At 36.8% G+C, this 27659-nt stretch overlaps 1 protein-coding gene and 1 long non-coding RNA gene across 12 annotated transcripts in view; one reads left to right on the forward strand and one right to left on the reverse strand.

Annotated features, from left to right (window-relative positions):
• LOC132010187 (uncharacterized) overlaps positions 1-14557 on the reverse strand; it is a 399643-nt gene extending 385086 nt beyond the window's left edge. The window contains exon 1 of the long non-coding RNA XR_009402191.1: positions 14482-14557. This is a non-coding gene — a long non-coding RNA (uncharacterized LOC132010187). The remainder of the gene's footprint in view (positions 1-14481) is intronic.
• A 385-nt stretch (positions 14558-14942) lies between these two features.
• ZBTB20 (zinc finger and BTB domain containing 20) overlaps positions 14943-27659 on the forward strand; it is an 805287-nt gene continuing 792570 nt past the window's right edge. For all 11 annotated transcript variants that reach the window (XM_059391916.1, XM_059391918.1, XM_059391915.1 and 8 more), the window contains exons 1-2: positions 14943-15005; positions 17053-17148. The gene's annotated coding sequence lies outside the window, so the exon portion shown is untranslated. The remainder of the gene's footprint in view (positions 15006-17052; positions 17149-27659) is intronic.

Below are 27659 nucleotides of genomic sequence, written 5' to 3' on the forward strand. Positions count from 1 at the left end.
ACTAGAATTAGAGTCTAGGTTCCCTCATAAACTTTCATCAGTATTCAATCCTAGAGAATTTCAGATAAGCATATTAGCATTTCAGACTTTGAAGGAAGGAAAGCCAAAACTAAGCCCCATCCAAGAAGGGAGGCTTGATAATTTCTTTGGTGTGAAAGGGAAAATGGAAATGAACAATTTTTGTTACATCTGCACAGTACTTCTTTTCGAAATATTGACTTCCTCAACCCTGGCAACAATAAATTTACAAAGAGAAAGATGCTTTATTTCTAAAATGGGATCCATCTCCTTGATTGTTCTGGAGTAGGCTTTTGGGGGAGGTTTTGTCCTGAAAATTTTGTATGAGGGAACTAAATAAAATTTTTCCCATCTATGTGCCTGGCCTAACCATAGTAGAAGCCAAGGAAATTTCTCTGTACCTTCCCTGGAGCAGTAAGAAACTGTACTTCTAATTCTTTCTCTTTGCTGGGAATTCTCCCACTTCCTCCTTTTTAGTTCACGTGAGGATGGCAATGTAGTTAGCGTATGCCTATCTCCACTTGGAGATCACATCTCTGCATAAAGACCCACTCAATTAGTAGGGGAAAAAACTGCTTCTGGCTTCACCTCCACAACTAGAAAATTAGTCCTTAATCAGACTAATTAAATGCTATAAGTGTTTTTGGGCTCACAGTCAAAATTTTAAAAGTTATATTAAAAATGTGTCCCAGTTACTATGGCTAAAGATAAAGGCTGTTTTGTAGCTATTACTTAGGCACCCCAACACTTTTATATTAGAATCGCTTCTCCCTACTCTCTACAATCTAGATTCTTGCTCACTGTTCAGGACAAAATTCAAATGCCTATTTGCCACAAAATCTCACTAGGCTAAGAATTCCACCTTCTTTGATGTCACACTGCATTTATTAGCAATCTGCTTAACTGTTGTTTTCATGTTGTTTCTGCTGTCCCCTGCCACACACTCACAATGCCTTGTGGAAAAGGCAGCCCAAGGGAGGAGTGTCCTTCACAGATAATTCCTCCAAACAGCAGGCTCATGTACCCCTTTGGCCAATGGCTGGGGAGTAGAACTCAAGCTAAATGAAGTTTGAATTAATTAGCTAAGTCTAATAGATTCTCTCTCAGGAATTTGAACTCAAACTCTACAAAAGAAGGAACTGAGAGAAAAACAGAGAAAAATAGAGCCAGAGAGTAGCCATATCCCATTAATTAATGGTAGACTATTGGTGCTAGGGTCCTACCAGATGCCTTGAATTCAGGACAAGTCTCTAGCCCTTATCTTCCTATAACAAACACCATGGCATGGATCTTTATCCTGGAGTTCCATGAGATTCCATCTCTCTTATTACATGAATTCTAATGAAATCCTCCAGTGAATCTCCAGGACTGGAAATGAAAATATCTAACTAAAACACTAGCCATTTATTATATGCTCTCCTGTGTCTTTTATTGCAAATTGCATATTTGGTTGTTGTTTGTTTGTTTGTTTGTTTTTTAATTTACTGAGACCATCAGCTCTTTGAAGGCAGAGATATTATGTATCTTCTCAAAGGAGCTAGCCCAGCCTCAGACACACTGAGAGCCCCCCAGGAAGAACATATTAAATTGGAGTGACAACCAATCCCAACATTGTTTCTAAAACCAATTTAAAAATTATTCTAAATGTATCTGTTATATCTGTTTTCAGTAATGACAGCTGAATCCTTTCTTTCAGATATAAGATATCCTACAAGACTTCTTCCCAGACAGCAGAAAGAACAGAACAGTTTATCAAATCTATTATATTCTCCCGCATTTAATTTACTTACACTAGAGACAAGAGAATCAGCCAACTTCTTTAACCCACTACTATGTATTCATAGCACCAAATGTTCTGCTGGCAAAACTTTTCATCCCTTGGTTCTTTGCACAAATAAAAATCATAACTGGAGGTGAAAAAAGTACCATGAAGAGGAAGAGTGAGAAATGAGAGTGATCTAAAAAAAAATCAGGTAAGTGTATCCTCAGTTGTTTGAACGCCCCACCATTAGCCACACCCACCTTGGGGAACAGAAGCAGGGGTAGGGTATTATCTCTCAGCCTTCATCTCCACACTGCATTCTGACAGCACACTAGAGGCTCATTATATACAAGTTTACAGAGTAACTCTGCAAGGCTTTAGTTTTCCTCAAGTCTGTGATGTTTTGACATTTCAAACTATTAATCTTTAATAGAAAAGATAAATCAAAGGCAGGTTACCTTGGAAGGATTTTATTTAGCAATATTCTTAAATTACATCTCATAACTTTGATCCATCCCTGGAAGTCTATACTTGAATCTGGAACTTTCACAAAATTTTAAAGCTTTAACTTTTAAAATACTTAATAAAGATGCAAGAAAAACAATCACATATTTTTAAAATGTATCCGGGATCAAATTACTTGTACTATTTATTCTAATTAATAAAAAGAAGAAAAATTGCATAAAAGCAAACTATCCTATTCTGTATGTCCTTTCATTAGAATCAAGTCCCTCTTTCAGCCATCACTGCGTTTCTGCCCTTTGTAAGCTATGCTAAATCTTGCATTTTATGAAAGAATTGGGAGAAACTGTCATTTCCTACCAAATTTTCCTAATACATGATTTGTTCTCTTCTAGCTTTTGTTTCTAGAAAAACAGATACTGCTTCCTTCTGTGTAAGAAATACTGTTGCTACAAGACTCAATTTCCCCCCTCCCACTAGAAAATATTACCTAATCTTTTCATACTCTAAATAAAAATTCAGCTGTTAGTACTCAAGAAGTTTAAAATGTTATTTTTCTAATTATGTGTCTATGGCACGAGACAAGAACTTCCAACTTCCATCTAGAAGTTAAAATAGAGCAATCGGAGATGTGATTTGTAAGTATTTTGTGGTACACAGCTATTGTTTGTCCTGCTGCTAAAATTCGTCTCTGCCTGTGAAGACCCACTCACTCTCCTCTTTCAGTCTAGTGGGGCCTACATGAGCCTGAGACAATGGAACTCTCCAATGGGAAAATCCTTCAAAACTTTTGCTGGAACAATAAAGAAGTATGCATTCTGTGCTGTGGTTGTGGATATTAACTTTTCCAGTATCCATCTCACTTATCACCTGTTACATAGCAGGCATTTGGCTCGGATGGGACATTTACCACCCTCAACACCAGATATGGGTCCTGATTAGTATGAGCCAATCAGAAGAATTTCCATCTATCTAGCCGGAGATATTGGTTCCAGGATGGGTGATGATGTAAGCTAGTCCTCACAGAATTGAAATGCAGGATTTCCATCCAATCACTGAGGGAAAAGATTTGTTCTCTTATTCTGACTGATGTGCTATGAATCTGTGAGGCCTAGGACCCTAAAAAGGACTAAGAAAATCCCAGAGATTTTGACTGAACCACATCCCAAACTGTACTACACCTGGATTTCTATCTGTTATGTGATCTAGTACACTTATTATTTAAACCAGTTTGTGCTTAAGATCATGTATGCCTGAAGTTTTCGTTACCATCTCTGCTATTAAATGGAGATAGCCCACCTGAGAATAAAGCCAAAGTAAAGAAAAGAAGAGCCAGGAAAGAGATCAGGAGAGAATGATTGCTGGTTAACAGCAAAGAGGTTCCTTCTTCATATGTAAATTAATATAGGATCCTTTCTTATTTAAATTTATTTGAGCTGAGTTTCTTCTACTTGCACAAGTGGACTCCTGACTTATTCAGCAGTGTTTCTTATTTGTACAATTTATTGGCTCCCAGATCGGATTATTAGTCCATTGGAGGGGCCACCAAAAGAATTGGATTTGAAAACAAAACAGAGACGAAACAAATATTATGATCTTTCAGAACTAAGTTGAATATAATACAACCATTGGTCAGAAAACCTTAATTTATTATTCAGAAAAAATCATCAATTTCCTACTTTAAGGAATAGTACACAAAAAGTTCAAAAATGGCTAAGATAAATTACATCACTTTCTCAATACCTCATTACATATTCATTCTGTATGCTCCCATTGGGAGACTATTATCTATTTTATACTCCAGGCTGCAAAGGAGGCTCAAGTCTTCCTCTCTCTTCACCACCACAATAAGTAAAGGAAGACTGCATGAATCAAGGCCAAGTGCTCTGCTGGACTCCAATGCCAAGAGATAACACTTACAATATGAAACAAGAGGTTTGACATTGCTACAGCTTCATTACTCTCATCACAGTTATTTATTTATTTTTTTAAACCTCTTCTTTGGGTGTTATATTTATGGGGGGGATCCTGTTCCAGACCTTTCTTTTCTCCTATGCATCTATTATTGTCACAGGAATTTTGGACCCTTTTTTCCAAGAGTTTTTCTACTCCCATCACCTTTAGGCCCCCTCACAAATGGACAGATCAGAAGAGTCAGACAAGAAGGCTATAAGCTCAATGATTAAAATGCAGGCTGGAAATAGAGAAGCTGTATTAGATGATATTTCAGCTGGACAATCAAAAAATATCTCATGAATCAATTCAATCCCATGATAAAGGATATCTCAGTGGTAACCTTGATGTCAGCCACAGTAACTATTTGACATTCCCTGAGAATTCACTATGCTTTTAAGCTTGCTGAGCCTCAGTTCTTCATCTGTTTTAATGGAGATGATAATTGTACTTAACTCATAAAGCTACAGAAAAATTAACTGTATGTGTAGTCCCTAAGAATACAGTAAACATTCAATAAATGAATAAATGAATAAATTTACTGAATAAATATTCAGTTTAAGGCATACCTCCACCATGGTCCTTGCAATAGAATTAACATGCTACTTTCAACAGACTGTGTAAAAGGTAGACTATTAGGCCTATCACAGACTATATGAAGGTAGATACTCATGAATATTAGTAATTTGTATATATGTACCCAATATTTAATAAAATTAGGAAGTTCTGAATAAACAAATGCTAAATATATAAATAACTGAATGTTTAGTGTTTAAATTTTTATTGGCCATGAGAGAGAATACCTTACAGATATCTTGTCATATATAAATCATATTTAAATCATCATATATAAATTCAAATAACAATGTACTAATGTGACAATTTTCAAGATTTCTGTTTTGCATTCCTTACAAATTCAAATTTTATATCATCTCTGATTTGAAGGGTAGATAGTAGGGACAATAAAGTATACAAGAACTTATCCAGTATGTACAGACTAAAGAAAATCAGAATGTTCATACTGAGAATCAGGAAATAGGCTTAAATGCCTTTCCTTTTCTTTCCTGTGGTCTCTGTCCTTCTATGAAGAAACACAAATTTGACTTCTCTTACACTACTGACATGGGAAGCACTAAAATGTCTGAGGATTGATTAAAAAGTAGAAGAGCTAGCAAGGGATGTGACTCTATGCTCTTAGACCTTTTATTTATAAGCAACCACTCATTCGCTTGTCCTGCAAATTGAAATAATCCCAAATTTCTGAGAATATAATGATTTACGGCAAGTGTTTAGTTCTTACAATCTTTCAACAATATCAGTCTTTCAATGAAATCCTTGAACAATTTTAAATCTTTACACTCTGAAAAAAAAAAAAATAAATAAACAAATCTACACTCTGAAACCAGCCTTCCCCCAACCAGAGTGAGCTTCTCAGCAGCACCCATAGTGACAGATGTGTATGAATCCACTGAAACTTTTTCATTCAGAATGACAGTCCAACAGTCTCACCATGTTGAACATTATTTGCAAAGTATATAGCCAACAAAGGTTTGAAGGAAATGGTAAAATTAGAGGGCAAGGGAAACATTTTTCATGATGATTTATTTTAAAAGTAGGAAAAAAAATCTTACCTTTTTGGGGAGTTTATGATCTCTAAGTAGGCCAAGAAAATCAAGTTAAACATTATGTGCTTGCATATCCATAGACAACCAAGTTTACTGTATATCTGTAAAAGGTGCTGAAAATAGGCATCATATTTTCAAAAAGCCAGCCTTCAAACTGAAAAGTTTATTGTCATTTCCCCCTGTGGCTTCTGTACTTGCCAAAGATTTTTATGAGGATAGCTGTTTAAACCTGAATCTCAGGAAGGCATCCTGTTTTGAAATTCAAGGAAAAAAAAAAGAAAAGAAAAGAAAAAGGAAAAGAAACTCAAAATGTCCTTGGCATTTATAATATCATTCATTTAGGTGCATTTCATAAACCTGGAAACATAAAAATTCTAAGATGTTCAAGAAACAATGGAGTTACTAAAAAGAAGTTTTAAACCAATCTTATCTGGAAATTTAATACACAGCAGATTAATTTTCTACAAAAATAGTTTAGAGATGCATAATTCGAAAAAAAAAAAAAAAAACTCTTCCTTTCTGCTTTTCCCTATTAGGTGATGACTTTAGTATTTCTTTACATAGAGGCAATATCCACTTTTCGGATGGTTCACAAAGATAGTGATTTCTGTCATAAAGTCATATTTTTCAAGAAAAAAAAAACAAGTCACCAAAGGTCTTTTTGTCCCTTTCTGTGAATTACAGATAGACAAAAAATAAAATAGCTTTCTCTTAGAGTATATACTTCTGAATTTGCAAAGGGGAACAAAGAAGGACCTTGGTGAGGCTCATGGACTTTCTTCTGACTCTAGCTTCCTGGCTGTGATTCTGGATTAGACACCAATGCATTTTCTAGTGGCCTGTGAGAGGGATGTAATTAATCTTTGACAAACTGAGCTATTTCCAGACTGTTGCATGGGTTTGAAAGATCTTAGAAGAATGGATTTAGGACTGTTCTCTACAAAACATGTAGCAATGAAGAAATCCTACTTGCTTTCTCTACCTCATCTACCCTAATGTCTATAGCTTAGGAACTAGTGCAGAACTCTTTGAGCTCAGAAATTGAGTGGCTCAGTTTTGGGGTTTTGGAATTTCTATATAAAAAAGATTTATTCCAGGGGTACCTGGGTGGCTTAGCGGGTTAAAGTCTCTGCCCTCAGCTCAGGTCATGATCTCAGGGTCCTGGGATGGAGCCCCACATTAGGTTCTCTGCTCAGCCGGGAGCCTGCTCTCCCCCGCCCTCACCTGCCTCTCTCTGCCTACTTGTGATCTCTGTCTGTCAAATAAATAAATAAATAAATCTTATTTAAAAAAAGATTTATCCTAGGACTCTTGTTAAGATTTAGGAAGTTATGTTTAGACTATTAAATTGGATTCTTAAAATGAGAACCATATATTCCTTGGGATTTTTTGAGAGGATGAGGATGGTAAGAGGCCTTCTGTGATAGGATGAATATTTAGCCCTCTACCAGAGAGTTCCATAATCTAATCCTTAGAACTTCTGAATGTGTGACATAACAAAGGAGACTTTGTAGATGTGAGTAAGAATCTTGAGATGGGAATAATGCCCCAGATTATCCAGAAGGCTCAATATAGTCACAAGGATCTTCCTAGGAGGAAGACAAGAAGGTCAAAGTAAAAACAAGAAGATAATAGAAGTAGAGAGAGATTGGAAAATGCTATGCTGCTGGCTTTGAAGATGGAAGATGGAGCCATGAGCCAAGAAATGCAGGTGGCCTCCAGAAATCAGAAAAGACAAGGAAATAGGTTTTCCCCTAGAACCTCCAGAAGGAACAAGGCCTGTGATAACCTTGATTTTAAGACTGATTCTGGACTTTTGATATCCAGAATTGTAAGATAATAATTTTATGTTTTGAAGCCACTAAGTTAGTGATAATTTGTTACAAAAGTAATAGTATCTTCCCAATGTATACCATATCTATGGACATTCTTTAACGGCAGCTATGAGGCTACACCTGAGCAGAAATTTCTTGCTTGAGAGACAAAGGATGGAGTTCAAAGATTGCTAAAATGGGGAACCTCTAAACACCCAGTCTTTCATTTGTGCCCCCAGAAAGGCTCTGCCTATGGAAATCAATCTTCCTCAAAGAGATGTTCTTGAATAAACACTAACACCCACCTGCATCAGTATCAAAGTGATCTGCCTGCCAACTTGTGTACACTTAGCCTCCATAATTGTTCATCACCATACCAGCATTCAGTAAAAAATTATATGACATATTAAAAAAAACAGGAATGAATGACTCAAACCAAGAGATGTGGGAGTTTTACTTAAACAAGTATGTTTTACTAAATAAGTTTAATATGTTTAGAGTAAGAGGAAAAGATGGAGAATTTCGGCATAGATGTGACTCCATCAATAGGAATCAAATGGAAATTCTACAACTGAAAAATATCTGAAATCAAAATTAAAATGTTAAATTTCTGCCTCCAGGCAGGATGTAGAGATAGTAACAAGCCGTAACTCCCACTTGAACTAGAAAAAAAAAAAATTACATAAATTACAGAACTGTATTTTTTAAAAACACCAGAGACTTGTGGATACAAAAAAGAATTGAGGAACTAAAATACCAGAGAGAAAAGAGCTTCTCTTCGGTAAGCTGAATTTGCCAACTACTTTTTCCTGGGAAGTATCTGTTACATCTGTGCTTATACTGAGAATAAGGCCTACCACAGACAACGTGACTCTAATAATGTAAAAGGGAAACACGTGGAGCTTTTGACATTTGCGTGATCCGGAGTGAAGCCTGGATAGCTTCAATAGCTGGGAAGTCCAGTAGAAGGCCACTCAGCTGAACCCAGCCCAAATTACTAACTCATATAATCAGGAACAAATAAAACGGTGTTTGTTTTAAGCCACTAAATTTTAGAATAGTTTGTGACATAGTAATAGATATGGTACAAAATTCTAAAATGCCCCAGTGTAGGAAGATGATTTAGATGTCTGTAGCTAAAGAAATTAAATTGCAAATACAAGTATATAAACAAATACATAAATCAAATCATCTCTCTCACAAAGGAATAAATGTGATGCTATCAAAGACACTGGTTCTGGCCACTTAAAAAAAGATGAGTGATTAAAAAATAAAATAACACTATGTAAATTAAAAAGTAAATTTGAAAATTAGAAAAAAATTGAATTTGGGAAAGGAATGCTTTTCTAAGAAAATTTAAACTATTGAAATAACTCAGGAGGAGGTAGATAGGCATAGTGACCAAAGACTACGGAATTGAGAAAATAGATTAAGATCTATCCTTTAAAAAAAAAAGAATAAAAACCATAAATATGGTAAAAGACATAATTTTCCTAATTAAATCTACAAGGCGAGCCCAATTAAAAAAATCTCAAAATTAGATAAAAGCTGAACAAGGTTCATCTTACCTATGAACATCAATCTCTGAAGTTTGCAAATTCCAAAATAAAAATACTAGTAAATTAAATACATTCTTTTAAAAACAGTAATAAAATTAAAAAATTTATTTGGAAATGGAAGAATGGTTTAGCATGAGTCAATCTATCATTGTAATTCAATATATTAGTAGAAGAAAGGGAAAATAAATATGATTATTTTATACATTTAGAAAAGATATTTGATAAATTTCAATACTCATTCATGATTTTTAAGCTATAATACTTTGGAAACTATGAATATACAGCAACTGCTTTAACAGAACTTTAAGCAAGAAACAGAAAGGCACCACATCAAAAATTCAGAAATAAGTCAAAGATGTACCATAACATAACTACTATTCAACATTTTGCTCTCAGTCTGGTCAACAAGATAAGAAAAAGAAATGATAGATAACAAACACTAAAAAGACAGAAAAATTAACACTATTATAAGATGATATGAATTTTGACATAAAATCAAGAGAAGTAACTGATAACTGTAAAGTGTTTACTAAGCTGCTTCATATAAACTCAGTATGTAAACACAAGTAATTTTTCTACACGTAAGTAATAAAAAATAGTAATGGAAAAAATATCCTTGTTTACAATTGTGGAAAACAACTATAAACTGTTTTCAGTGGTAATGATGAAATTTTGTGTGATCCATGTAAATAAAACTGTAAAATTACCAATGAATATCAACTAAGACTTACAAATGTTTCATTGCAAGTGACACAAACCCAATTCAAACCACCTTAACCAGTTAAAAGAAAATCATTGACTTGTTATAATTAAGAATGATAAGGATATAGTTGGTCCTAGGCATAACTGGGTCTAAGGACTTAAGAAGATCCCTGGCTTTTAGCTATGCTATACATTTGTTTTTGTTTATCCTGTGCTCATTTGCCAAGAGTGTTCGTCCCAGAATCCAGTCATGAGATTCAGACAGAACCATCAATTATAGTGTTCATCTCCCATTTGCAGGTTAATACATAATCTAGCCCCTATTAGGACCTGAAATTGATTTTTATATCTTTTTATTTTTTAAAGATTTTATTCATTTGAGAGAGGGAGAGAACAAGTGTGCATGAATGAGGGGGAGGGGCAGAGGGAAAGGAAGAAGCAGAGTCCTCACTGAGCAAGGAGGCTGACTGACATGGAGCTCATTCCCAGGACCCTGAGATCATGACCTGGGCTGAGGGCAGAGGCTTAACTGACTGAACCACCCAGGAGCCCCTGATTTTTATATCTTTTGTAAACTTGAGATTCAGTTTCCTTTATCCCCTATTTTCCTAATACTATTTACCGAATGTCTCTTTTTCTCCCAATAATCCGTGTTGATGATGTGTAACATTATCAAAAGGCTATTTATGCATAAGTATGATTCTGTTTCTGGGTTCTCTTCTGTTTTCATTTGCACATCCTGGGCCAACCCCATACTAGTTAGTAGATTTCTTCTTTTCCACTCCCTCTACTTTCCCTAATATCACAATCTTTGACCAAGTCCATTATATTTTCATTATGTAAATGAAGTTTTGGTGGAAACTTACAGGTCTGCTGTGAATTTCCCATTTAAATCAATGGCTTGGGGCAAAAAAGAAAACATGCAAGGAAATGAATGTCTGGGTACAGAAAGTTAGGAAAACACAAGCCCCTACAAATCCAGTGAAATAATTATAAAGGGCTTCATGTTTCTACCATGAAGGTGGAGGGTGTCAAGGCAAATTTTAAATAAGCATCCAGGGCCTGAATAACTTCTATCACACTTGGCCTTACTGTGTGCCTTAACTGGCCTTACAGAAATCTCCCTTTAGCTGCTTTGGATGGAACTGTCTAACATTAATAACTGGCACATTATACTAACACATTTTGATGTTTAACTAAACTTTATTTCACTATGAAAGACTCATTTTTCTTTTAATATTTTTATTGGCTATTATCTACTCAGGTTAATAGTGAGCACAAATATAGAAAAGTAGTACTTGTCTTTGAGTAGATGGCAAAAAAAAAAAAAATCAAGTGTATTTCATATATAGTTTTATGTGAGGAAAGGTGCTAAGTTCTTTAAGACATTCTTCAAAGACCATTTCAAAATTCACTTCTTCCATTAAGATTTTCCTGATTTCTTAACCCCATTCCTCAAGAGGTAACAGCATTTTCTTTTCTGACTTCCCATAACACTTTATTTATTCCATCATTAAGACTCTTCTTGTTTCTATTAGTAATATAGTTTTTTACTGTTTATGTCTAATTAGTGCTTTTATTAGACTCTAAGTCCCTTGAAAGCATGATCTAATTTGATTAACTTTTGTATTCAGTATAGTGATAAATTCAGTGTACTGCAAATATTTCCAAATTCTTAAGGGTTAGGCATTCTTTCTTCTGTATTATCATGCATATATCACATATGTACACAGGATAGTAATTTATTCCTTTACATCTATCCTAATACACAGTAAACTCTTTGGAGAAAAATGTCAAATCTTGTGTAACTTTAGTTCTAAGTTCATGGAGACTTTAAATCCTCATAAATATACCTGATGAGGAAATACCCTTAATATTTCTTGAATGAATGGATGAGTAAATGGCATAGTGAAATAAGGAAAAGAGACTTGAGTTTGAAAACAAGTTCTGCCCCTTGGTGGCATGGATAAAGCATTCAAAGTCTAAGTGCCCTCGTTGGTAACCTAGGGTTACCATTGGTAACCTACTGCTAGAGTTTGGCTTCTTTTAATGCACTTTGAAACTTCAGGGAATATATACTATTTAAGATCTGTGAAGGCAACAGGTTAGGAACCTGAAGACATTTCTTATAAATTCTTCCCTAAGAAATCATCACTTTTATTTTCATTTTCTATCACTCATGCCTTCATCACCCTTGCATTCTTTGTTACCACATAATTTTTACTGTATCCCTTTGCTCAGATATGCTAATTGCTAAAGGAGGAAAACATCTTTGTTGCCCTTTGATACAATTATGGAATTCTTGCTACATCTTTTAGGATGTTTGTACATCTATGAGTGGATGGGGGAGTGGCTTGGTGGTTGAGGTCTGTGTCTCTGTAATAAAATATAAACCTGAGGTATTCCTTATAGACAGAGCATTTTAACTCCAGATTCTCACATCAGGAAAACTGGATATAAATTAGAATACTTCACAAATATTTATAAATTAAAATATTTTACACTGCTTTCCTAATGATTTATCATTACAATCCTAACAAGTCTAATGCCAGTAAATCGAATAATGCCATTAAAAACTTGCTGAAAAGGAGGAGTTTTAAGTAATACATAGAGGGAGTGGCCATTGTCCCTTGGAAAAGTTAAAACAATTAACTATTTAAAAACCTTTCTTACATTTTACTCTATTTTCTCATGTAAAGTTCATTATTCTATAGGGGATATTTGTTAGTTACTTCATCACTTTTCTGCCAAGATTTATACACAAATTCTAAAATATTTTAGCTTCCAGATTTAATAGCAACTTGTACACTTTAGTGGACTTCAGACTTCACACCTGGTTCAGTAATTTGATAGATTCTGAGACACTCATATTTTCCTCAAAAGATAGATATAATTGTACTTAAAAGGTCGAGGCTTTGTACATTTTTTTTTCATCAGGGCCAATTTATTTTGTTTAGGTCCTGCCAAAGATGTCTAATCAAAGGCAGGCATCTGTGTGCTTCCTTGTAAAATCCTGTTTTAGCAAGAACCCTGCTAGGTCAGTTTAGCAAGGACCTATCCCAGATATCCCAATCTGGTAACTCTTCCTATTTTAACAGGTTCCACATCCTTCACCATTCTCCAGGTGATGTGTGATCACTCTAGCCTGTCTTCAGCAAGAAAACCATTTTAGGTTGGTTAGCCAAAATTCCCACTCACCTCTAATGTTGCCTTGTAGTAATTTTCCATACAGTGACCCTCACCTTACTCCTTGGCTGAAATTCTCACTTGCCCATGATGCAGCTGGAGTTCAGGCCAATCTCCTGACCCACCGCCAAATTCTATCATCGTGGTCCTATCTATCTAAACCTATCTCAATGGTCCTGAATAAAGTCACCATCTCTAACTAGTGTCATGAATAGCTTTTTCTTTAATGCATGCTCTATGTGCCAACAAAGTCTTAGATAAAACTCAGATCTTAACACCAAATGCCTGTTCCATAAAAAATATTGTTTTCAAATTGAAAATATAGTAAATTCTTTGTATGCATGGTATTTTTCATAAAGTCCTTTCATTGTGAAAAATTCTTAGGAGTTCCCTAAAAAAATGCAACTTTCTTTCAGAGAAAAAATTTTTTTCCTTTGTATAGCGAAAGGAACCCCCTCCCCCACGTTACCCCTTTTTAGGAATCCTTCCTGAGCATCTTGCTGGCCTTGAGCCTCATTTTTTTCCCCCAATGTCTAAGCATTGTACTAACACTTGGTAAGAATTTGGCTCTGGGGAGTGCTATGTTGAGTGACAAATGGACGAGGATGAAGGTTTTATTGAAGCATCTGAACCACATTTAATTTTCCGTGTTGCTTTATTTGTTCCTTCTCGCCCTCAGGATATTGAATTTTGTGGGCTCCGGTTGTGTCGTCGGTACTTGAGGCGTTTAGTAATAAGAAACATAATCTGTTTTTCCCGTCAGGATAATATCCTCATTTTTATTAAGGGCGGCTTACTACGAACTGTTTCACACAGTGTTTTTCTAAACCTCCTGAACGGACCGATTTTCCCTGTGAGCCCTGGCATTGCTTCGGCGGCCTCTGCTGACCTCCTAGCTTGGCAACCTGCAGCCTACCCCGCAGGAATCAAGCCTGACCTAGCGTGGCCTTGCGCGCCACCGCCTCGTCAGACCCTCGCTCCCGCTTTCCTTCCACCTCCCTAGATCCAGATTCCATCCCGCTGCCTCAGCTGTCTGCGACAGCGACACCCCCTCCTCCCCTCCGCGGCTCCCCCCGCCAGCTCGCCGCGCCAGACAGCGGGTAACCGCCGCCTCCGCTGGGGCATCCCGGCTCCACAGGCCTAGCGCGCTCCAGACACCTGCCTCTCACTGGCCACCGAAGCTGCCCCTCAGCCCGCAGCCCCCTCGGCAATTGGCCCCAGGCCGTCCCTCGTCATCCTCGGCCTCGCCGCGAGTCCCGCCTCCGTCGCCGGGTCATTTAAGTTTATCGCAAATAAATAAATAAAGGAGGAAATAGAAATGCGTAGAAAGTAAAAGCAGTCGGGAGGGGGCGGGGTGTGGAGGAAAAGGGGAGGAGGAGCGGAGGAGTAGACAACCAAACCTGCTCGTGTCGGTGCTGACCAATCATGGTTCACTCCAATCCGGTCTGACGGGCGCTCTCAACCAATAGCCCTCCACCTCTCGGATCACTGAACGACGAGTTACGATTGACCTCTCCAGAGTGGGCGAAGGTGCGGCAGAGGTGGGGGGGAGTGGGAAGTCTGCCGACCAATCGCCTGTTAACAATTCTCTGAGCGACGTTTCCGTGCCCCAATGGATGTTTGAGATAGCGGATTGGGCCTCTTCTAGCCCAATCGAAGGTGGTAGAGATGAGGAAAGCAGCAGATGGGGGCGGGGACGGGGAGAGGAGGAGGAAGAGTGCATTTTGTTTATGGGCGGCAACCTCACGAGGGGCGTCCCACTCTTATTGGCTCACTGAAGTCAAGAGTGGCATAAGAACAACCCAATAGCGGAAAAAGATAGAGGGTTCGCGGCGTGAGGCACCCAATGTGGGCCTTCTGCCGAAGAAGTAGGGGCGGGGGGAAGTTTAGGAGTTGAGGAAAGAAGATTAAAGAGCGCGAGGAGGTAACCCCCAAAACTCTAATTTGTTGTGGGGCGGGCGGGAGGGAGGGGTGTGTGCGTGCGAGAGGGATGAGGCGTCTGCGAGGCACTGGAGTAGGGGGCGACGGGACGGGAAAGGAGGGGACTGGGGTGGGGTTGAGGGAACGAGTTAAGAGTGGCGAGCCCGCGGGCTGCCGACTGGCCGAGCGCGCGCGCCCCCGCGCCCCGCCCCGCTCGCGCCCCCTCCCCCTGGGCACCCCTCCTCGCGCCGGGCGGCGGCTACGGCCTCGCGCGACCCGGCGGGGAGGGAGGGATTGCGGGAGGGTCCCGGGTCCTTGGAGCGGGCGGGCCGTCCCGCAGCTGGAAACGTGTCTTCTGCCTTCTTTTCTCTACTCCCTGCGCCTGGAGTTGCCGCTTCCAAGAAGAGGAGCTGAGGGGGACTAGCCGGGGCTCAGGAGCTGCTAGAGGCGCCGGCTTGTCTTCCGCCCCCTCCCTCCTCGCCCTCCCCCGCTTGCCGTGGCTCTCGCGGTCTCTGGAGCGTCTTCAGAGAACTGGGCGGGAGGTGTCCTGGCCCCAGAGCCGCTGGACGCCCCTCCAGACACCGAAGCTACCGGCCCCCGCCTGCTTCGCTGCTACGACTCTAGAGGAGGGGGCTTGGGAAGGGAAGACACGCCTCTCCTTTCTCTCCTCCTTTGGGCCCTTTTGGAAACATTTAAAAAAATGTTTACGCTTTTCGATAGCTGAGATAGAACGGTTGGAAGCTTTTTGAAAGTTTAAAAGAAACGCACTCTCCCACATTGTTTAATGCATTACTGTCTGTGTGGCTTTCTGATCCTCTCCACCACCCACCCCACGCCTCCTCCCACGCTCCCTCCCCCCCCCACCCCCGCACCACTCCCCCCGCAGCTGTTATCCTTGTTAAGGATGCTGAAGAGGCAGGAGGCAGGGATTTTCTAAAAGTTCTATTGATAAACACACTTGCACAAACATATGCTAAGCACACACATAAACTATAAACATTAGCGAAAAACACAATATGGCGTACAGCTACACTACCTACCGCGGTAATCTGCTGGTCTCTTAACACTGAACCCTGCTGAATGGGGTCAGTAGCAAGATGACAGTTCTCTAATAAAAATCTAATTGAAACAGGAAGTAATTTGGAAGTCTGTGGGTTAAATAATATCCTCAGAATCAGCATTTGGCCTCAGCTAAATTGAACACGTCAACTTTCTAGACGTGTGAAAACTGTCTTCACTACTCTAGCCATTGAAAATACCAAGATGAAGCTAAAGGCGAGAGATTTTCTCTTTGTGTGATCGTGTGTAAGTTTCAGCTAATAAAATTATCAGGACTACTCGTTATCCCATGTTTTCAAGCTAGTTCTGTCCTAAAGTTACTGTCGTAACTTGTTGCCATCTAAAGTTTTAAAACAAATTGCGACGAACTAACATTTTGTAAAAAAAATTCCATAGCTGTGAACACTACATTTAAATAAGCAGTAACGTTAGCAAATTCAGTTAATAAATGGTTTACTTTCTTACCCCTTGCTCCTAATCCCAGATACCATTTGCTGTCACATGGGAATAGGTAAAATATACGCCCCACGCCCCTCATAGAAGTTTGACCAGTCCAGATTTGGCTACTTTCTGCATTTCAGCTTTACATGTAGGTATTTCTGTATTTCTAGGAAAAGAAGGAAAAAAAAAGCAGTTTACACTGATTTTTCAAGTCTTTGTTTGCTCTTTTGTTCTCAATCAGAATGTATCAAAGTTGATGCACAAATAGTGCATGGTGATAGCACTGTGCCCTCTTGGGAATGGTCTTCCCTCAGAAAAGTTTTTGAAATTGCCCTTGAAGAATTCCTGATGTTATTCATTGTTCAGACCTCAAGGTTTAATTCCTAAAATTGTGGTTGTGATATCCATTGAGCTCAATTTTGGAGGGCTTTAGGTTTAAGAATATATGGTGCTCAAGTAAACAGGTGAGAAGAAGAAAAGTGAATTTTCTAGAAATATATTAGCTGCTCAGTGAGTCCAGCAGTTGGGTGTTTTTGGTTTTGTGATTTCAGATCTCACAGACCAGTGGAATACAGGCCTTTTGCATATGAAGATCAGGTGAACAAGTTTACTGTGCACCAGCCTCCAAAGCAATACGCCCTTTCATGGTGAGGTCCCGATTTTAACAGACTAAAGAAAAAAGTTTAAGATTAAAAAGTTGTCAAATTTTATCCATCTTTGGGAAGAAGTCCTTATGCTTATCTGTCTAGTTCAGTTAAGATGCCAGTATTTTAAGAGTACGACTACAGCAAAAGAGAGTTCATGTGTATGTATACTCACTAGCTACTGAAAGACAGTATGAGTTTAGAGAAAAGAAAAACTTATGTGTAAAAGTTATAATTTTGGGGGTATGTTTAGAACTACTAGATGTGGTGCCGGTTTACTATAGAGTTAATTCAGAAAGTTTTTGTGACCCACAGGTATCCAACTAATCTTACCATCAAATTAATATGAGTTTGACTACTTGGTATTGGAATAAAAATCTAAGGAAAAATCCATTTTAAATGAATTATTTTTATCTCAGTAGTGAAAATCTGAAGAGGGCTTTCTAACCAATTGGACTTCGCAGAAAAAAAGGCTTGACTGAATAATTAGGTCAATTTAGAAGAGCATTAAAAGATACAACTTGCTTACTGTAAAGGATCTAAAATTTATAAGTGAATTACAAATTATCTCAAATATTTTAGAATGAGTGACAAAGAGAGACTTATTTAAAACATTTGGAATACAGAAGTGGAGCTTGATGGGCTCTGCTTTATTCTCTGAAATAATCATGCTTTTCTGAAATGGATGTTTAAATTTATGAAATTGTTCTAGACACTTTGGATGTAACAGTGAACAATATATAAAATAACCTGCCTTTGTGGAGTTTATGTTCTAATGTCACATATAGTTTGCATACTTCAGATTGCTAGGAGAAGAGATTTTTGCATGCAATTTTAAAACCTACCAGTTTTTTCATTTTAGAGAGTACAATTTGAGAGAATTTACAGACGTTTGAGGAGCAGGGAGTTGTTTACTAATTGCCAGTGGTAAGAAAGGAAGAGCTAACTTTACTTGTACCCTTAGTTTTTGTTGTGAAACGTTCTCCATACGTTTCAGTAGATCTTTTTAACTGATAGAGGTTTTATTTTTTTCATAATTTTAAGCATAACTATGAAATAAATAAAATGTTACTTTATGTTAAAAAAAATCTGTGTCTTGGAATTTACTGTAAAATTCCGATGGAGCTTTTTATCCTGTTAGCAAATTGTGGTGAAATATAAGATAGAATATCTTAATTTTTCAGTAAGAATTTGTTTTAGGAGTATATCTGAAAAATGAACTGCCTAAATCTTTTTCAGTTTTGGTTTTATCCAGAGAAGATGGAAATTTGTTGTATTTAATTTATAGGTGACATTAAAGAGAGAGAAAGAGAGAGGCCTGCAAAAAATGCTTTGTTATTTAAACCTTTCTTTCAAACTACAAAAGCATTTGATTGGCACTTCTCTGATTTAATAGACCATTTGTAATGCAAGAGGAACATTACAGAGATTTTAGCATTACTTTAATCATTTAGTCTGTAGGTGTAAAAATCCTAGGTTTCTAACAGAAGGAAACTTGGTGCTTGGTTAACGGAGTGTATGATTTAACACTGAGTTTGTTGCTTTAAATAGTGGGTGTCTCACCTTTCCAAAACCTAGTTCAGAGTTCTAAAATAACAAGTTCTGATTTTTCGTTATTTTTCTTTGTCCCAGTGAGTCTTACTTTGTTAGCCAAATCAGTGTTCATTCTTAGGTAGGATAACTTCTTTTTTTTTTTTTTTAAACACAATTCTCCCACCGCCAGTCCTCCCATCCCCTGCTGTGAAGGGCTTGAATTTCTATACCTACATTAGATCTCTATTTATGCTAATTTGTAGCATAATCATCTCCTCCAGAAAGGGTACGTATTAATGCACTTTAGAGAACAGTCGAGGTTGCTTCGGGCTATTTGTATACAGACCTGCCAGCATATGAAAGGTATAAATAGGAAGATTTAGGAAGTAAAGCAGAGGCTATACTAATGGAATACATTGTCTTAGATGAAAACTTTTTTTAAACAGCAAAGTGGAAGAATGGTTGCTAGAATGTTAAAAAACGAAGAGCTTTTTCTATTTTTAATGGTTGATTAATGTGTGTTTATCTGTATCTGAGTATACATTTATATATGAGCATTTTTGAAAAAAGACATATTTCCATATTGGATAAATAATTTCAGTCCTGCCTCGTGGTCCTTAATATGTTCCCAGGTGATTTTGTTTAACTCACTGTTACCTACCCAAACTTTGCTCCAAGCAACATGGAAACATAAGCTAATTAAATCTTTGTAAATTTTGTAATAATTTTGGATTAAAAGTTACTGGAAGTTTTTTTTTGAAGCATGATTAGCAAGCATCCCCTGAAATTAATGAAATCTAAAGTGAAGAGTTCTTAGAATCCTGGATTTACAGGACAATTGAAAGTTTCAAAAATGGATGTTCATAGGGCAAAAGACAAATCTTGATATCTGTCAGATTTTTATAATAATAAGCAATAAAATCAAATGACTATTAATATTCATATTTTTAAGGTAAGTGTAAGTATGTGTACACTGCATTTTAAATAAAAATTTGGGGTGTTATTGGCTAGACACAGTCATTTCTTTGCCAGAGATACTAGGCTGTGTGAAGGCTAACCATCTGTCAAGTGATGGAGACAAAGAAAGGTTTAATATACTAGTCTAAAATATCTACAAACTTGTTTTGAATTGTATTGTCATTTTGTTTTGGCCTTCGTACTCCATGTTGAATATGCACTGGGTCAGTCACCCCACTTTGTTTTGTGAACAACTACTCAAGGTCTAGATAAGGTTATCATTGCAGCTGATGTGATCCAGGGCATGATAAAATATGTTTTGATTTTGCTTTCATGTGATGATCAAAAACTCACAAGTGGGCCACCCACTAGCAGTTACACAAATGACTTCAAGCACACTTATTTTCACCCACCCATTATGAATTTTGGGTGTCTTAACTCTTTTGCTTTATATATTCAAGCCTTGTATTTCAAACCCATTCCTGAACTGTTTGGGGGTGGGGTGGGGGGGAAGTAGCAACAGGAATCCAGATTGCCTGTTTTAGGTACAATATGGTGTGATGTGAAATTGAAACAGCAGATTGGTGAGAAACTTCAGTTTCAAACAAATATAAACTAGTTTGTTTAGTGAAGTTCTACACAAAACAGTAGTCTCTATTGACAGGGCAAGGTTTTTTTTTTCCGTACCTTCCACATCATGAGGTTACTGTGGTTCTTTGAGCCAGCGTTCTATTTCCAAATCACCATTTAGGAAAAAGAAGTCCTAATATTGATGATTAGAATGATATACTTAGATATAGCAGACTGAAGAATTATTTATAGCAGTGCTAATTATATCAATAAAAATAGCAATATTAATACTGTGAGTGTCAAAATCCATTCTTGACAGTATGAGGTAAACAGAACTATAGTCAAACAAAGCAGCCAGCCTGTTTCTACTGTCAGCTCATGAATATGCACTTCAGGAAAAATATACACAATTGGTTTACTGATTTAATCTCTTTTTCAATTACTTTTGACTTTTTAAAAGATGTTATTTCTAAATTCAGAAAATATTAAAAAGATTTAGATTTTTAGTTTTGAAATTCTTAGTACCATTTTCGTACTGTCATTAGTAAGTTTCTAGAGGCTTATATGTTCATAGTTAAGTACTTTCTAATTATCAGAAATTAATTTTCTGTGTCCCCCCATTTTTAGAACACAGATTACCATTGCACAGGGAAATTGGAAGAACCTTTAACAATTTGTAAAACAAAACAATACAAAACAAAACCCACTACCATACATGCACAGAGAACCAATAAATCTCTGGCTTTATTTAGACATTAAAAAATACCCGTTTCCATGGTTCTGATTTAAGGAAAAGCATAAATTTTCTTTGTAGTTTTCATTACTTCTCGACAGTTTTTACAATTTTATGTTATTTAAAACTTATTTTCCTAGTAATACAAAATCATGTAAGTAGAAGTTATTAAATCCAAAGGTTTTCAGCTTGAGGGGACAACATCTAATCTTTTTATTAATCCCTCATCTGTTAGATTTAACTTTTATATTATTGCACATTGTCAGAAATCTCAGATGTGGAGTTAGGAGAGATTGTTCCAGGCCTAGTGCTGCCCAGTTGTATCATCTTGGGCCTGTCACATAATCTGAATCTCTGCCCTCTTCATCTTCAGGGTTTCTTCCAGCTTAATAATATCATCATGTTTCTTTTGACACTTGGATCCTTATTTTAGCTTTAAATATAATGACTGGAAGTGATATGTTAGGTACTGGGAAAGAGCACATGTAAAATATTTGATTTTGCTTTTTACTTTTAGTCCTTGATACAAGTTTCATTTTAGTGATACTTGCTTTCAAATATAGCATATCTATATAAGTATAGATACATAAAAATTAAGTACTTATAATCTTTGTTTATAACTATAATAAACTTACTATTTTTCATGAATTTTTCCTCAGCTCATTTATACTCTCGTGAAGCTATGTTGTTAACAGAATTTATAAACAGGATTCCTTGCATTTTATTCCACATAGAGTTGCTTAACTGGAAAAAGTGGGTAATAACAGAATGAACTAACTCAGTCATTTTATCATTCTATGAAATATATAGATAGAGAAATAAATACATTTTTCAAAGAAGAAAGGTGAACTTGGTTTTTGTGTTTCTCTAAGCAAGAAATATACTCTGAGTACTCAGGAGCCATTAACTCCTGCATTTGAGTTTTGATCCTACATTATACCTATCCAGAAATAGATTCACATAGAACGGATGAAAAGGAGACAAAGAAAGTTGACTCTTATTTGATGAAGAAAAGTAGAAAGAATCTGTGTTAGAAAAGACCTAGCAAATATAGTACTGTCATATATAGAAACAAGGCCATACAGAATTCATTTGTACCTGCTTGTAGGTATTTATTTAGTGATAACCTCAAACTTTTCATTTAAAACTTCACTCTCAGTTTCTTTTTAACTGACTCACATTTCCTTTGCTGGAATGGTAGTGAGAGACTAAAAAACATCACATACTTTACCTATTCACAAATGGAAACCACAATCTCGAGAAAGCTCTACAATCCCTGGATCCTTCCTCTTCCCTATACCCTCCCAGAGCTGTAGATGCTCTGGTACTAATTATAAATGTTTTATAAATCTCCTCAGAGGTGGAATATATGTAAATTTTCCAGTGTAGTAGGTAATGCTAACTATTCTGGCCTACCAAATACCTAGCCAATAGTGAGAAATGGCAAGAAAATGATTAGTTCCACTGTAGGGCACAAAAGATGATATGAGTGCTTCAATGCATGCAAATAGAGGAAAAAATATACTAAGGGATATTTAGAAGGGAAGCGGATTTTAGACTATTACTTAGCTGAAACCTGGCACATATATTGAGGAATTAATGTAAACTCTATTCTAAAGGCACTGTGCCAAAAGAGTTATTGGTAGGAAACATAGTGAAAATGAAATAAAATACATCTGTCATTGTACTAAAATAATAACAATAACAACAGCAGGTAACATATATTGAGCGCTTACTCTATACTAGGAATTGGTTATAGCTGCATATTTTCCCATTAATTCCATAATCCTATGAGACATGTACTTTTACTATGGCATTTTTAACCCACTGAGCTACCCAGGCGCCCCTTACTATGGCATTTTTAAAGGTAAGCAAGCCGAGACTCATAAAAGTTAAGTAAGTTTTTCAAAGTCACACAACTAGTACATAACAGCTGGAGATTCAAACTCAAGTTCAGCCTAAATTCTTAAGCACCACCTCACCATGACTCTATTCTGGGACCATTTTCACTTAGTGCTTGCCCAGATTAGTACAGGTAATTTTATTTCAAGAAAGGCGTAGTGGATTTGGAGAAGGCTTCAGAAAAGGGCACAGGGTGAAAGCTATAAGTGGGAGAAATGGTTGCTAGGGTAGAGTCTGTTTTTAAAATGTAACTCTCCAGTCTAGAATTACAAATGCTGAGAGGGAATTTGTCTAAAGGTTTTACAATGGATGGACTGGGTAGCTGCTGCCTGATTTGATTCTGTGGACAACAAGTGGAGCTGGGTAACATGTCAAAAAAAGCTGAGGAAATCGAGTAGGAGCAAGGCAAAGGAAGCATTAGATACTGGGAAACTTGGAAGGTAGACGTCAAAGAAGAGAACTAAATCTAAGCAGATATTGAGTAACAAGAACCAGGGAATCATACAGGAAAAAAGGTTGAGGCAGAACAGAAACAGTATCTTCAAAAGTGGGACAGATTTTGCTGACTTTGGAAGGCCTTTATGTATATTGTTTGTCCTCTTGTTTGTTTCAGAAAGCAGCACCTGGCTTAAGTAGGTGCCACCCAGAGTTTAGGATACAAAGATTGCTGTGTTTTTGGCACACACAAAAAAACATGGTCATCAGTAATAAAAATTAGGCAGTAAGTGTAGGTCTATCTCAAAGAAATGCAGTTTAGCACAGAAGTTTATGTGGTAAATCTGAGAATAGCTGTCATTTATTGAGTATCTACTGTGTGTCACTCAATTCTGAAATCACTATTTCCGGGGACATTATTTGCTGCCTGCTGTCCGGTTTTCAAGTATAAGAAAACACCTGTTAGCTTTTCTAAGAATGTGAATGATGAAATAACTAATACTGTAATTTCATTTCATTATGTAACTTAGCTTTTGATCTCCTTTCCACAGTATTGGAGTTTTAAACCAGGCTCCACAAGGCTTAAGGTGGAATAGAGTCTAGACTTCTCTTATGTAACTGTAACTTTTCCTTAATTTGTCACTATACTGAAAGAAAGCTTCAATCTTATTTGATAGGATAAATGCATTTCTGTTAGAGTTATATGCTCACATGACCAGCCCCAGTTAATTTAGCATACATGAGTTTGGATTATATTTAGGATCGTCAACATGAGTTAATGAAAAGGGAACTATAACAACTTTTAAAGTGAATTTTTGTTACTGCAAATAATTTTAAAAACATTAAGCCAATTATAAACAGCTATATATGCCATGCCCTTTGTCTACAAAGGTACTAGAGACTTCAAAGGTTTTTAAGAGATAATACTCATTGTTGAGCTGTATCATATGAGTTGGACTATCGGAGTGAAGACAAAGAACAATCAAAGTGCTGCCCCACTACTTATAGGTCTTTACTGTTTCTTATGACAGTATCTGTGGTCTTTTCTTCAGACTCTTCAGTGCAGTAGGAAATACAGTGCAATGATCATTTTGCATGTTTTAAATGGTCACCTCACTAAGAACAATATATTGTGAAGGTAGAAAGATAATATTCAGTTTATACATGATACCTTTCCCCTTCAGGTTCATTGTCATGGATACTCTTGTTCTTGTTCTTTTGGCATCTTTTGGTACCTAGTCTTTTTAACAGCTATGTTGTTTGCATCTGACCTTTCTTTATATATATGACCCTTAGAGAAATACCTTTGAAAACTCATGCTCTCAATAATCTTTCTTGTCCTAGTAAAGGGTTGAGAACAAGGCAATACTGTATTAAAATTTAAGCTGAAAAACAGTATGGAAAAAAACAGGTTTCCAGGCTTTTCTGATTCAGATATTTGGCATTATATTCTCAACATTTGTTATGAAGTGAATTTCCAAGGTGTATAAAAACCGAAAATAAATGATTGTTGCTTTTCTATAATTGCATGTTATATATAATACCTCTGTTCTATTATTTGTGTAATGATGAGTTTTATTATGTAAAAATGGGTATATCTAATATAAAGTAAATTTCAGTTCAATATTTTATATGCTGTTTAACTCATGACTCAAATTCTTTGATATTCATCATTCAGGAAAGGTAGCACTGAACTGTGCTTTTTTAAGGGCAAGTGCCATGTTTTTTTCCTCTTTAAAGCTCTAGTGCTGAATATAGTATCTGGTACACTGGAGTGATTCAGTGTTGACCAGGCTCCTCTGTAGCTGTCTTAGGAAGAGTACTTGGATCCTCGCTTTCCAGGCTATCTATTTCCTTATTTTCTGTTGACCGGTTCAAATTTAGCATTGTTAAAATTGTTATTAACTATCAGAGGCCTTCTCTGTACTTTAAGGCCCAAACATTTTCTACATGCTCATGATCTTTCATTCTTTTAGATACTTAATGAAATTCTGTCATGGCAGAAGTTTCAATATAAAATTATATTTACTGTGATTCAGAAAAGAAATATATCAGATACCACCCATCAATGGTAAAGCAAATCTATTACAATCAATTCAGGATATTGTGTTGAATAGAGTACACAGAATTACATTACCTAGTGATTCAAGGATGAAACCCAAATTTCATATCCTATATGATTCCTATCTGGATAATAGGACAAATAACCCACAGTATTTTTTGCACTTAGTAGATTGCAATTGAGATTTTGAACATTTTATATGAGGTTCTTAATTCTTAAAAAAAAGTTTGTAGAAGTTCATAAAATTAAGGAATAGAGTATTAGCTTATTTTACCTTAATGTCTAAGTTGTTTAGAAGTCTAGTCCAGAGAAACACTTTAATGTTAGGTGATATTATTAGCTCTTCCAGAAAGCAAAAATGGTTATTGGGCTGTGAGCAATATGGAGGATAATGTGAGGTAACCACCATGCAGAGTGCATGTTTAATTCCTACATAACACTGACATGCTTTTTCATATTTATAAGACTTACTAGTTGGATTTTGGGAAACTTACATGGTTGGGCAAAGTCATAATTTGTCTTTCTACTAATGGAAACTACAACACATTGATTTGAAACTGTTTCTAAAACAAAAGATAATTATGTCCTGAAATAATTAAAGCTGGGATTGCATTAAAGCTTACTTCAAGTGATTAATAGCTGTAGTATATTTTGGGATCTGTATCTAAAAGCATAAAGAGAACACACTGTCATTTTTATATATTTAGGAATATGTTTTTTGAGGACAGTATTGGTTCTTGACAATCATCATATAATGAAGTCCTAAACACAACCCAGATCCACATACCTCCCTACCTACAACATTTTTAAAATTAAGGATTCTGAAAACAAGGTGACCTACACATATGGCTATCTTCCCCTTCACTTCCAATTCCTGACTGTCTTTCTGAATACAGTTGCCATGACACCCCGGGCAGAGATACTGCTTTGAAACTTCTACTTTCACTTGGGTAAACAACTAGAGAACAGTACTGGAATTCAGAGGTAAAGATCAGAAAACAGTAGACATTGAGAGGAAGAGCTTGGGCTTCAGGGATGTGTGAACCACTAGGGGGAAAATACCAGTATTTGTCATTTAAGTATCTAAATCTCCCCCACTGACAAATAAGCCAAAGTTTCTAAACGTGCTGGCTGAATTTTCTGTCCCTGAGACTGAAAAGAAATAGATAGGACAAAAAATATCTTTTTCCTTATGCCTCCGCAGGGAACCAACAGATTCTACCTTTGCATTTCACCTCTGCCATTGAGCATGCTACAGTAACCAGAACTGAGCTCCAGTGAGCGATCAGTGAAAAATAACTATCCATTTAAGGGGACCTACTAGTGAGGGAGTTAGGAAGATCAGGTAGGAAAATGAGAGTACATACTCTAAGCAGCAGGTGCTGTTGGCAAATACAACCTGAATTTGGGGAAAAGAAAATTTAAGGAAACTCAAATTCAGAACAAAAAAGAATTTCAGATATTAATAAAAAGCATATCTCAATTGAGCAACCCAGTGGAAAAACTGAAGGAGATAAAGCTGGGGCACCTGACTGGGTCAATTAGTGCATGTGACTCCTGATCTTGGGGTCATGAGTCCCAAGCCCCATGTCAGGCATAGAGATCACTTAAGTAAAATTAAAAATAAATAAAAACTATTTTTAAAAGTAATAAAGATAGATAACTAGTAAATATGTAAAAGCATAATTTCAGACTTTCGAAATAAAAGTACCAAATTTCTGTAAAGAAACTTCTTAAAGTACTAAACTGTCTGATGAAAACTTAGTTGGGAGTGCCTGGGTGGCTGAGTTGGTTAAGTGTCTGCCTTAGGCTCAGGGTCCTGGGTTGGAGTCCTTCATCAGGCTCCTTGCTTAGTGGGGAGCCTGCTTTTGCCTCTCCCTCTGCTCCTCCCCCTGCTCCTTCCCCCACCCAAACTTGTGCGCTCTCTCTCCCTCTCTCTCTCTCTCTCTTAAATAAATAAAATCTTAGGAAAAACAAAACAAAACAAAATAAAACTGAGTTGATGGAGGGGATGGGCAGAAGGAAAATAAAAGAGGAGGAAAATGAGTAGTGATGAGAGAAGGTTGAGAAGTGGGAAGAAAGTGAACGTATCATAAAGATCTCATCTATTTAGGGGGAAAGGAAAAGGAGATAGAATCTCATGAGTGGGGAAAAAGTGTTCATTAGAGCAGAAAAGGGAGGTAAAGAAAGGAATACAATAGTGTACCCTAGAGAACCTCAGTATTAGCAAGGAGAACATAGAATGCAGACCCACTTGATTAAAAAAAAATATATATGAAAAAGGTAACAAGGAAACAAGAATATAAAATAAGAAAATACAAG

Source organism: Mustela nigripes, chromosome 2 (assembly GCF_022355385.1).
Source record: "Mustela nigripes isolate SB6536 chromosome 2, MUSNIG.SB6536, whole genome shotgun sequence".
In the NCBI taxonomy this organism is placed as follows: Eukaryota; Metazoa; Chordata; class Mammalia; order Carnivora; family Mustelidae; genus Mustela; species Mustela nigripes.